At 43.8% G+C, this 13,187-nt stretch overlaps 1 protein-coding gene across 3 annotated transcripts in view; it reads right to left on the bottom strand.

Moving 5' to 3' along the window:
- The window catches only part of KCNMA1 (potassium calcium-activated channel subfamily M alpha 1), a 763,502-nt gene that overhangs the window by 546,920 nt on the left and 203,395 nt on the right, over positions 1-13,187 (bottom strand). The gene's annotated exons all lie outside the window — the stretch shown is intronic.

The raw sequence follows: 13,187 nt of genomic DNA, 5'->3' as shown, positions 1-13,187 counted from the left end.
AAAAGGCAAATGGAATAAAAACAAGAATGTGAACTTGATTGGGAAACAACTGAATCCCATGCAAAGGTACGGAGTTTTGACATCTGAAGGACCAGTTCATCTGGTTGCGGAGGTCCTGGGCTCCTCCTCTCTTCCACCTCTCCCAGCTCCTGAAAAGCAGCCCAGGGCGGTTTGGAGTATCCCCACTTTGAGAGAGGAGTTGCTGAGAGAGAGACAGTGGAAGGGTCAAGAGGTGAAAAGTAGAGGAAGGAACGGAGCCTGTGGCAGATTGAGCATCAAGAAGAGGATCTGGTTCCCCTCAGCAAAGCATCCTGTGAGGCTGGCTCTCCGGCGCTCTGGTCCCGTGGTCCCCACCCACTGGGCCACAGAGCAGCACTGCTCCACGATGGAGTTTAGAAGTGGAAAGCAAGAGCGCAGTGTAATGTGTGTGTGTGGCAGTGAAAAACACCCAACACTCCTCCCCAAGGGAGAAACATCCTTTTCTTTGACATTATGTCATCACTCCTTGGTTGGGTATTAACATGAATGAAATGACAATGATGCTAGAGCTGGCATTTGACAGGCTCTTTCTTGCTTGAAAAATAAAAAGCTGGCAACCCTCTGAAATGCTCATGATTTTTAAAGTTTATTGAGTACCCAATGGAAATTCTATGGACCACTCCCCTAGTCTTCATGCTACAGATGGGAAATTCAGGCCCAGAGAGGTCATAGTGACCAGGAACCCTGGGTGTGTCTGTCACAAACCCCCAAGGGACAGCCTTGGGGCCAGGAAAGATAGGACCCAAGGGATGGAGATGAGGTCCCTCAGGGCTCTAACAGCTCAGCTGGAGCAGGTCCCGAGAGCGGAGGGAAGGGAATGCATCGGTATTCAGGGCTCAGGGCCATACCATGGAGTCCTGAGTTCCCAGCCCACTCTGAGTTCAGCAGCACCCCCCTGCTTCTACAGCAGGAAGTGCTCAGAACCTAAACGATCTCCCTGGAAACAGGGACACTGTTTCTGTGGCCCCAAACCATCATTAAAAAGGCATCTGGGAAGAATGTATTTACCATCAGAGAGCAAGTGGGCTGAATTGCTGATGGTTGGTTGAACAATGCCCTCCAAGTCAACAGACAAGAGCAACGTGGAGTAAAAAGGTGAATGACTGGTGAGCAAAGTCCCTGGGAATGCCAAGGGAAGCAAATTCCTTTCATCCCCTTAGCTTGCAGTATTCTTCCTCATAGCCATTACCACTGCCCAGCCTTATACCCGGGGGCACTTATTCCCCTTCAGTTTCCATGAGAGGGTAAGCTCCCACCCATCTCCACTAGAGGGTATGCTCCCGGAGGGAACTGCCTTGGCCAAATCTGCTCTTTCCATATCCCCAAGACCCAGTCTCCAGGCCTACCGGCTGCCCTCCCACTCCTAACTAAGCCCACTCCCCCACCAGCTCTCTCTGGGAGGACTCAGTCCTCGTGACCTCTACAGCTATTCCCATCCCAGGAAAGCCCTCTGCATTTCTCTCCGCCCATCTTCATTCTGCTCCATCAAGCCCCAGGAGCCCAGTGATGCCATCTCCCGATGACAGACAGCCCTCCATGTCCTAACCCCAGTGCCCACAATCCACTCCTGTCTCTCAACACCACATGGGCCCTGGCTGGCAGCCTTAGCTGTCTTCTCATCCATGCATGTCAGAATGCCCCAATTAGCCTAAAAGATCCTTGAAGTCAAGGTCCATTTTTTCAGATATCCAGAGTGTGTAGCAGACAGCAAGGGATGAGCAGGTATGTATACTGAATGAGTAACCTAAAACACGGCTCAAGAGGCATTGGAAAAGCAAGCCCTTCCCTGGGCACCACTGACATCCTGGCCCAACCAGGCCAGTTTCCATGACTTGAACAGGGCTGCTGGCTCCCACACTGCTGTTCCTCCGAGCAGCTACATTTTCAAATACAAACACCAAATCCCAAACAAGAATAGATGTCATGGGGCTTCTGAGAGGCACATGCCTCACTAGGCACGTCAGTCAAAAAAAGATGAATGTTCTTGTTTACAAAAGGATCTGCCCCGTTCCAGGAAAATTTCCACCACAATTTAGGACCTAACCCAATACGTGCCTATAGACCTCACTGACTGAATATTTTTCCACCTCTTCCATTTGCTGAACTTGGATGGGGTTTGGCTTCAGGTCAAAAGAGCTGTTGCAATAAAGGCCATTCCCCCTGCTCCAGAGCCTTTCCCAATGGGAAACATGACCCCTATTCAGGAAACCAAGGCCTAGCAAGTCAGAGAGACCTCAGGAGGCAGAGAGATGGCCAGGTGATCAGGCATACAGATACACTCAGGACCCAGTGATGTTAAGTGTGAGGACCCAGGCACAGATTGCTGGGGGTCTGCAGAGAGGCCTGTCTCCCTGTGCTCTGAGCTTGCACCCGCCTCAGAAGCCTGGCTGGGCTCTGAAACTCCAGCCTCCTATGCCTCTGGGTTCTCACAACCCTAGCCTGGATCTGGATTTCCAACATAGCAGCCAAATGCAAGAGAGTCTGGCCTGGCTGTTAATGTGAAATAATAACAATAATTCAACAGCGGGGGGAGAGGGGAGGGTTCTTCTATTTCTACTGTGTTCTGACAACTGCTTCTCCTTCTACTGCGAGTTGGGAATGGCCAGCACCCCAGCCCTGCAAAGCCTCCACTCTCCACTTGGCACCCCTGAACCCATCAATCTCCTCCCTGTGGCCTGGGACCCCTCCAACCCTGGACGTCGGGGAGAGGCTCAGCAGCTGTGAGAACCTTCTTTCTCGAAGAAGGTTTTTCCAAAATTATATCAGGTTTCCTTCTATCCCGGCTTGTCAGCGGGGGACTCTTTTGCCTAACATGGTTGAAGAATGTCTTAGAAACTGGTGTGATTCAGTCTGGCTTCAGATGAGGTTTTCCACCCAGACAGAACACACCGAGCGTCTGGACGTGGCGGCTTGCTACCCCCGGGGCACCCACACCCTTCCCCTGTCTCCAGACCTCGGTCAGGAGGGCACACTTGACAAAGCAGCAGGTCCAGCCCAAAGATGAAGTCAGAAAGAGAGGCCACAGGAAGCTGAAGAAAAGCGTAAGCAACCCACGTACTTGCAAACACAGGGGCCTCCCTCCCCACAGGAGCTCTCCCCACCCCCCAATTTTCTGAATTTGCAAATCTAATTGCAGTGCACCCATTATAAATATTGGAGAACTACTGGGGTGAGTGATTCAAGAACTGAAATCTCAAAAGGCACACACACCGTTCTCCTAGAAGACAAGCCAAAGCCTTTCAGCCTTCTCTTCCGATGGAGATGGCTTTTCCCCTTATGTCTGTTCAGATGGGCCTCCTTTCACAAACATAAACTCTAATGAGAGAGAGGCCCAAGACAATTGTTAGAAAAATCAGCTTGTAAAGATGTCTGAAACCTGCGCGTCATGTTTGCTAATGAATGATTACTGAACTCTTGCTCTTAGTTCTGTAACATTCTCACCTAAGGACCCACAGCCTCCCCTGGACCAAAAGCAGCATTCATTCTTTTCCCCCCATAGTGCTCCATCTACAATACTGAGGTGTGGCTGGATCAGGAGGATGCTGGGAGGAAGCTAACACGAGAGAGGAATCTTCTTTTAAATCTCAGGAGCTTCTTGTTAGAAGTACATAAAAACTGCAATGAGACAAGAGCCCTACAGGATGGGAGCCCCTGTCTGAGTGCTGTGGCCATCACCTGAGCCACAGCACTGTGAGCCCCATGTTTCCATAACAACTGTCAGTCTGGCCCCTGGAACTCATGGAGACCAGACCTCCTTTGTGTGGGCTGCTCTGAAGAAAGGTCAGATTGTTGCCTGAATACCAAGGTTCTGTTTTACTTCTCCTTCTGCAGCTTTTCTGACGGGTAGCTGGACAGACAGAGTTGTTACTAGCATTCCTCGGCACTGATGCATCAGAGGTGAGAAGCCAGGTAAGGAGAAGGGACATGCAGAGAAGCTCCTGGGGACCGCGGCACCATTCTATTCCTTGATCTGGTTGGTTACATGGATTTTCTCATGATCATTCACTTTTTTGCTGTACTTTCATATTTTATACACTTTTCTGTGTATTTGTTTTATTTCACAATTTTGAAAAGACATCTAAAAAGAAATCAGCCAAACTGTTTTTAAGGGGCCTGTCATCATCACCCACCTTTATTAAGTATCTTATGGTACATGACAGAAGACTCAGACTGCAAGTAACCCTGTGTCACAGCCCTGAAAACAGGACCAAGAACCAAGAAAAACCTCATTAAAAGCCCTTGTATCATTTGAGGAAATATTTGCAACTGATGTGACCAATAATCAATTAATTTCCAAAACATATAAATAGCTCATACATCTCAATATCAAAAAAACAAACAAACAAATCAATCCTCAAAATGAGCAGAAGCCTAAATAGACATTTCTCCAAAGAAGACATTCAGATGGCTGACAGGCACATGAAGAGATGCTCAACATCACTAATTATTAGAAAAATGATAATAAAAAAAAAAAAAACAATGAGGTATCACTTCACACTGGTCAGAATGGCTATTAACAAAAAGTCTAAAATAATAAATGTTGGAGAGGGTATAGAGAAAAGGGAACCCTCTTACTGTTGGTGGAAATATAAATCAGTGCAGCCACTATAAATAACTGTATAGAGTTTTCTTGAAAAAAAAAAAAAACACAAAAACTTACAGTTGCCATATGATCTGGCAATTCCACTCCTGGGCATATATCCAGAAAAGATGAAAACTCTAACTCAAAAAGATACATGCGCCTCAGTGTACACAGCAGTACTATTTACAACAGCCAAGACATGGAAGCAACCTAAATGTCCATTGGCAGATGAATGGATAATGAACATGGAACATTAATCAGCCATAAAAAAGAATGAAATAACTCCATCTGCAGCAACATGAATAGAACCAGAGATTATCATACTAACTGAAGTCAGACAGAGAAAGACAAATATGATATCACTCATATGTGGATTCTAAAAATATATCTACAAATGAATGTACAAAATAGAAAAAGACTCACAGATATAGAAGACAAACTTATGGTTATCAAAGGGGAAAGAGGAGAATAAATTAGGAGTTTGGAGTTTGGGATTAATATATATACACGTTACTATATATAAAACAAAAACAATGATCTCCTGTACAGCACAGGGAACTATGTTTACTATCTCATAATAAAGCATAATGGAAAAGAATCTGAAAAAGAATAGATATGCACTTGTGTATGTCTGTATAACTGAATCACTTTGCTAAACACCTGAAACTAATCCATGCATGCTCAGTCATGTCCAACTCTTTGCCACCCCCATAGACTGCAGCCCATCAGGCTCCTCTGTCCATGGAATTTTCCAGGCAAGAATACTGGAGTGGGTTGTCATTCCCTTCTCCAGGGGATCTTTCTGACCCAGAGATCAAACCTGCACCTTTTGCGTCTCCTGCATTGGCAGGCAGATTCTTTACCACTGAGCCACCTAGGAAGCCCCTGAAACCAATACAGCATCATAAATCAACCATACTTCAATAAAAAGTTATTCGTTTTGGAAAAAAAAAAAACAAAAACAAAACACCTCACAGTTTTGAGGGGTAGGCACCACCCAGAAGAAGAATGCCAAAGCAGAAGTCAGAAACAGACACAGCCATGGGATGAATGGGCTAGGAACCCAGAGGACTTGATAATACAACAGTCTCCTGTTGGATAAAGGGACTGAGCCTGTAAACAAGGTGATGGGGAGGGGGTGTGTTTTATTGTTTATACTTGCCTCAGGAGGTCGTGAAATGAGGTAGGCAGGACCCCTGGCCACGGAGAGAGAGAGAGTCTTCTCCTGCCCTGCAGATTTACTCCTGAGAGTTGCTCATGGTCTCAGCACAGCCTTGATTAAGGTGTCAAGAGTGTTAAATCAGTCAGAAGCCTAGGTTAAGTCCCATGCCAGATCAGGGGCCTCTGGACCACCTCTTCACCTTCCATAAGCTTCCACTCATCAGTCATTCCAGCCACACTGCTTCCTGATCCCTTTGCTGTATACATACCTCATATTGTCACAAATACATTGCTTTGCTCCTGTTGGACTAATTACATTTCTTTCCAAATGCAGGACATTATTCAAAACTGTTTAAAGGCACCTCCACCATGAAGCCTCTCCAGATCTCTTAATAAGAATAAACACCTCTCAATGATATTCTCTCAACCCTTACTCTCTGTCCCCTCACAGTATTATTTGTTCCTCTGGTTATCAGCCCTCAATATATTCAAGCATCCATCATCCCTTCCAATTAAGAATCCTGAGGTCAGAAACCTGGCATATTAATTTTCATATCTATAGAATATATATAGGGGCACATCCCTCATGGCTCAGAAAGTAAATAATCTGCCTACACTGTGGCTGATCCAGGTTTGACCCTTGGGTCAGGAAGATCCCCCTGGAGAAAGGAACGGCAACCCATTCCAGTAGTCTTGCCTGAGAAATCCCACAGAGCAGTCTTGCTACAGTCCATGGGATTGCAAAAAGTTGGACATGACTGAGCAACTAACACTTTCATATTCTGTGAAATATATATTATACATTCTTTAGAATGTATTGTATAAAATACATTGATTATAAATTCTTATATCTATAGAAGATAAATATATAGTCTAGACAAAGACATACCTACATCTGTAAATATCAATATATAACAAGAATATGTATATTCTTATTAATTATTACATCTATACAAACAGATTCTAAATAAAGATAAATATATCTCTACATCTAGCACTGAGCCTAATGGATATGTAGTAGGTGTGCAGCAAGCAATCAATGCTCATTAGTAAGTCAGGGTCTAAGAGGATGCAGGCCCATCGTGTAGAAGGCCATCACAAAGTACACAGGGTTTGCATTGAATCTATAGATTGCTTTGGGTAGTATACTCATTTTCACTATACTGATTCTTCCAATCCATGAACATGGTATATTTCTCCATCTATTAGTGTCCTCTTTGATTTCTTTCACCAGTGTTTTATAGTTTTCTATATATAGCTGTTTAGTTTCTTTAGGTAGATATATTTCTAAGTATTTTATTCTTTTCATTGCAATGGTGAATGGAATTGTTTCCTTGATTTCTCTTTCTATTTTCTTATTATTAGTGTATAGGAATGCAAGGGATTTCTGTGTGTTGATTGTATACCCTGCAACTTTACTATATTCATTGATTAGCTCTAGTAATTTTCTGGTGGAGTCTTTAGGGTATTCTATGTAGAGGATCATGTCATCTGCAAACAGTGAGAGTTTTACTTCTTCTTTTCCAATTTGGATTTCTTTTATTTCTTTTTCTGCTCTGATTGCTATGGCCAAAACTTCCAAAACTATGTTGAATAGTAGTGGTGAAAGTGAGCACCCTTGTCTTGTTCCTGACTTTAGGGGAAATGCTTTCAATTTTTCACCATTGAGGATAATGTTTGCTGTGGGTTTGTCATATATAGCTTGTATTATGTTGCGGCATGGCGTGCTGTGATTCATGCGGTCGCAAAGGGTCGGACACGACTGAGCAACTGAACTGAACTGAACTGAATGTTCCTTCTATTTCTGCTTTCTGGAGAGTTTTTATCATAAATGGATGTTGAATTTTGTCCAAGGCTTTCTCTGCATCTATTGAGATAATCATATGGCTTTTATTTTCCAATTTGTTAATGTGGTGTATTACATTGATTGATTTGCAGATATTGAAGAATCCTTGCATCCCTGGGATAAAGCCCACTTGGTCATGGTGTATGACCTTTTTAATGTGCTGTTGGATTCTGATTGCTAGAATTTTGTTAAGGATTTTTGCATCTATGTTCATCAGTGATATTGGCCTGTAGTTTTCTTTTTTTGTGGCATCTTTGTCAGGTTTTGGTATTAGAGTGATAGTGGCCTCATAGAATGAGTTTGGAAGTTTACCTTCCTCTGCAATATTCTGGAAGAGTTTGAGTAGGATAGGTGTTAGCGCTTCTCTAAATTTTTGGTAGAGTCAAGCTATCAAAGGTATTTTTCACAGAGCTAAAGCAACTAATTTCACAATTTGTATGGAAATACAGAAGACCTCAAATAGCCAAAGCAATCTTGAGAAAGAAGAATGGAAATGGAAGAGTCAACCTCCCTGACTTCAGGCTCTACTACAAAGCCACAGTCATCAAGACAGTATGGTACTGGCACAAAGACAGAAATAAAGATCAATGGAACAAAATAGAAAGCCCAGAGATAAATCCACGCACCTATGGACACCTTATCTTTGACAAAGGAGGCAAGAATATACAATGGATTTAAGACAATCTCTTTAACAAGTGGTGCTGGGAAAACTGGTCAACCACTTGTAAAAGAATGAAACTAGAACACTTTCTAACACCATACACAAAAATAAAATCAAAATGGATTAAAGATCTAAACGTAAGACCAGAAACTATAAAACTCCTAGAGGAGAACATAGGCAAAACACTCTCAGACATAAATCACAGCAGGATCCTCTATGACCCACCTCCCAGAATACTGGAAATAAAAGCAAAAATAAACAAATGGGACCTAATCAAACTTAAAAGCTTCTGCACAACAAAGGAAACTATAAGCAAGGTGAAAAGACAGCCTTCAGAATGGGAGAAAATAATAGCAAATGAAGCAACTGACAAACAACTAATCTCAAAAATATATAAGCAACTCCTGCAGCTCAGTTCCAGAAAAATAAATTACCAAATCAAAAAATGGGCCAAAGAACTAAACAGACATTTCTCCAAAGAAGACATACAGATGGCTAACAAACAAATGAAAAGATGCTCAACACCACTGATTATCAGAGAAATGCAAATCAAAACCACAATGGGGTACCATTTCACACCAGTCAGAATGGCTGTGATCCAAAAGTCTAAAGCAATAAATGCTGGAGAGGGTGGGGAGAAAAGGGAACCCTCTTACACTGTTGGTGGGAATGCAAACTAGTACAGCCTCTATGGAGAACAGTGTGGAGATTCCTTAAAAAACTGAAAATAGAACTGCCTTATGACCCAGTAATCCCACTGCTGGGCATACACACTGAGGAAACCAGAATTGAAAGAGACATGTGTACCCCAATGTTCATTGCAGCACTGTTTTTAATAGCCAGGACATGGAAGCAACCTAGATGCCCATCAGCAGATGAATGGATAAGAAAGCTGTGGTACATATACACAATGGAGTATTACTCAGCCATTCAAAAGAATACATTTGAATCAGTTCTAATGAGGTGGATGAAACTGGAGCCGATTATACAGAGTGAAGTAAGCCAGAAAGAAAAACACCAATACAGTATACTAATGCATATATATGGAATTTAGAAAGATGGTAATGATACCGCTGTATGCGAGACAGCAAAAGAGACACAGATGTATAGAACAGTCTTTTGGACTCTGCGGGAGAGAGAGATGGTGGGATGATTTGGGAGAATGGCATTGAAACATGTATAATATCATATATGAAATGAGTCACAGTCCAGGTTTGATGCATGATACTGGATGCTTGGGGCTGGTGCACCGGGACAACCCAGAGGGATGGTACAGGGAGGGAGGAGGGAGGGGGCTTCAGGATGAAGCACGGAACACGTGTACACCTGTGGTGGATTCATGTTGATGTATGGCAAAACCAATACAATATTGTAAAGTAATTAATCTCCAATTAAAATAAATAAATTTATATTTTAAAAAAAGCACACAGGGTCCAGTACAAGGGCAGTGAGTATCACAGAAAGCTTCTGCATCTCAAATCACTCATTTCCCTCTACCCACACCTTCTCTCCCCAGACTGACTGCTAGGCTTCATAATTAATAATAAGGTATCTGCTTTTGCTCCAGTGCCCCATCCGTCCTCCACACTAAGCCAGAGAGATCTCACAAAGTTTACATCACTTCTATCATCCCTGTGCTTAAACTCTTCCATGACTCCCCACTGCTCTCAGGATCAAGTTCAGCATCCTCAGCATGGCCTTCAGGGATGTTCTTGGATGTCTGGGTTTTGCCTCATATCTGATCACATATGAAACCACGCTCAGCCTCACCTTCCTTATTCTCCAGCCATACTGGGCTTTCTTCCCTTCCTTCCATGAGTGGGTCTCCTTTATGACTCATGGATTTGCATGTACCATTCCCTGAAACAACCTTCTCCACGCAGTCATATTCTAGACTTCCTACTCAGACTTAAGCTCTCTCTCCAGCAAGCCTTCCCTAATGGCCCCTCCACCTCCACTGAGTGAGGACAGCTCTTTAATCATGTGGAGCTTTCACTCCTCCTCCAGAACACTCAAGGCATCCACAAATACTTGCTCACAGCCTCTTTGCTTCCATACAGCAGGAGCTGGCAAACTGTAAAGGGTCAGCTAGTGAATATTTTAGGTTCTGGATGTATGGGTGCTCAGACTCGTCTGACTCTCTGCTACCCCATGGACTGTAGCCTGCCAGGCTCCTCTATCCATGAGATTTCACAGGCAAGAATACTGGAGTGGGTTGCCATTTCCTTCTCCAGGGGGTCTTCCCAACTCAGGGATTGAACCCATGTCTCCTGCATTTTCTGCATTGGCAAGTGGATTCTTTACCACTAGCACCACCTGCAAAGCCCTATTTTAGGCTCTGCAGGAGCCTAAAATCTCTTTGGCAACTAATCAACTCTGTCATCACAGAACAAAAGTGGTCAGAAATAAAATGTAAACAAACAAGAGTGGTTGTGTTCCAATCACATTTTATTTACGGACACTTAAATTTGAATTTCATAGAATTTTCACATTTCACAAAATATCCTTTATTAAAAATTTTTTCATCTGAAAAAACCTTTCTGAGCTAGTAGGCCATAAAAAAAAAAAAAGAAAGAAAAAAACCAGATGGCAGGGCAGACTTGGCCCACAGCCTGCAGTTAGCCAGCCCCGGCACAAGTTCTCAGTTCCATGGAGAGAGAATCTATGTCTTCACTGCTCTATTCCCCCAACACAGGGCCTGGTTCTTAGAAGATGATTCATAAAAAGTTTGCTGAATGCCTTCATATGTGGACGAGAGCAGTGTTTCCCAGTGCGTACTCTACAGAATGCCAGTCCAATGGGATACTCCGTACAGAAGGACTTCTTTTATCAATGAAATTTGAAAATGCTACTGTTTCCCTTCCTGGAAATTTTCAATGTTCAGTGCATTGAGCATATCAAAAGCTCAGAGCTAGTCACAGAACTTGTTTGACTTAGACCAAAGAACCATATACTTTTTTCAAAAAAAGATTTTTTGACATAGACCATTTTTTAGAGAATCTTTTTTTTTTTTTTTTTTTTTTACTTTATGGCTGTGCTAGGTCTTCATTGCGGCACATGGGCTTTCTCTAGTTGAGGCAAGTGGGGGCCACTCTCTAGTTGTGGTGTGCGGGCTTCTCCTCATGGTGGTTTCTCTCATTGCAGAGCACAGGCTCTAGGCTCGTGGGCTTAGTAGCTGCAGCTTGCTGGCTTAGTTGCTCCACAGCACATGGGATCTTCCAGGACCAGGGATCAAGCCTGTGTCTCCTGGGCAGCCAGATTCTCAACCACTGAACCACCAGGGAAGTCTTTATTGAATGAGTTACAATATCACTTCTTGTTTTATGTTTTGGTTTTTTGACCCCAAGGCATGTGGGATCTTAGCTTCCTGACCGGGGACCAAATCCACACCTCCTGCACTGCAAGGCAAAGTCTTAACCACTGGACCATTAGGGAAGTTCCAGAACTTTTTCTGCTGCTGCTGCTGCTGCTAAGTCGCTTCAGTCATGGCTGACTCTGTGTGACCCCATAGATGGCAGCCCACCAGGCTCCCCCGTCCCTGGGATTCTCCAGGCAAGAACACTGGAGTGGGTTGCCATTTCCTTCTCCAATGCAGGAAAGTGAAAAGTGAAAGGGAAGTCACTCAGTCGTGTCCGACTCTTAGCGACCCTATGGACTGCAGCCTACCAGGCTCCTCCGTCCATGGGATTTTCCAGGCAAGAGTACTGGAGTGGGGTGCCATTGCCTTCTCTGATTAATATCTACTTTAACCCAAAACATCTTCCAGCATCAACAGGCAACCCCATCTGAAAGCACTGCAGTAAGAATAAAAGGCAAGAATGTAGAATAACCCTTGAACCACCCAACAGAGGTAGCTGAGCCCCACCCTAGAGTTTCTGGTTCAGTAAGTCTGGGGTGGGGCCTAAGAACTAACATTTCTCACAAGTTCTCAGCTGATGTAGATGCTGCTAGTCTGGAGACCCCATCTAGGGAAACACAGATCTGGAAAAAAAGGATATTCAGAGCTTAAGTCCTCTACCTGCGGTTTCCTCCTCCTTCCAGGAACCTGATTCCCAGAAGAACCCCAGCTTGTTCAATTCTTCATACTGGCAGAAGAAAGCCTGATCTATCTCTCCAGCGTTCAGGCAAGGTGTCTATACATAATGGGTTGCACTGCATTCCCCACCAAATAGGGTTATGTGCTAAACCCCAGTACCTGTGACCATGACTTCATCTGGAAATAAGGTCTTTGGAGATGTAACCAAGTGAGCCCATAATTCAATATCATGTGCATCCTTATGAAAGGAGAAGAGAGTAAAACAGGGAGGAGGAGGCCCTGAGAGGACAGAGACACAGGAAGAAGGCCACACGAGGATGGAGGCAGAGACTGGCGTGTTGCAGCAGCAAGCTAGGGAATGCAAACAAGGGACGACCACCCTGGAAGCTAGAGCGAGCGAGGACAGATCCTCCTCTACAGGTTTCAGGAATACAGACCTGCAAATCCTTGATTCTGAACTTCTGGTTTCCAGAACGATGAAAAAGTTAATTTCTGTTCATTTAAGTCATCCAGTTTATAGCACTTTTTCCTCTAAATAGGGTATTTCTCACTATTACAGATACCCACCTCCCACCCCCTCAACACACACAAAACTCAGCCAAGCTCCAACCAAGCCCTAAACCTTGGTGAGGGTCCATGTGAACGTCAAGGGAATGATGGGCCTCTGCTCACTGATCCTTCTGTCATCTCTGCGTCACTGCTAGCAAGGCAGTAGTTTGAGCTGGGGTCTCTCTTTGGAAATTAGATTATCTAATTAGTATGATGTTTTGTTGGATTCCTGCTCCAGGGCTGGTTTTGGCCAAAAGTATGTGATTGTTTTCTAGCCTAAAAAAAGAAAAAAAATAGAGTCAATGAATAAATT

This window comes from Budorcas taxicolor, chromosome 5 (assembly GCF_023091745.1).
Source record: "Budorcas taxicolor isolate Tak-1 chromosome 5, Takin1.1, whole genome shotgun sequence".
Taxonomy (NCBI): Eukaryota; Metazoa; Chordata; class Mammalia; order Artiodactyla; family Bovidae; genus Budorcas; species Budorcas taxicolor.
The sequence above is the reverse complement of the archived record's forward strand: the minus strand, read 5'-3'. Positions and strand labels throughout refer to the sequence as shown.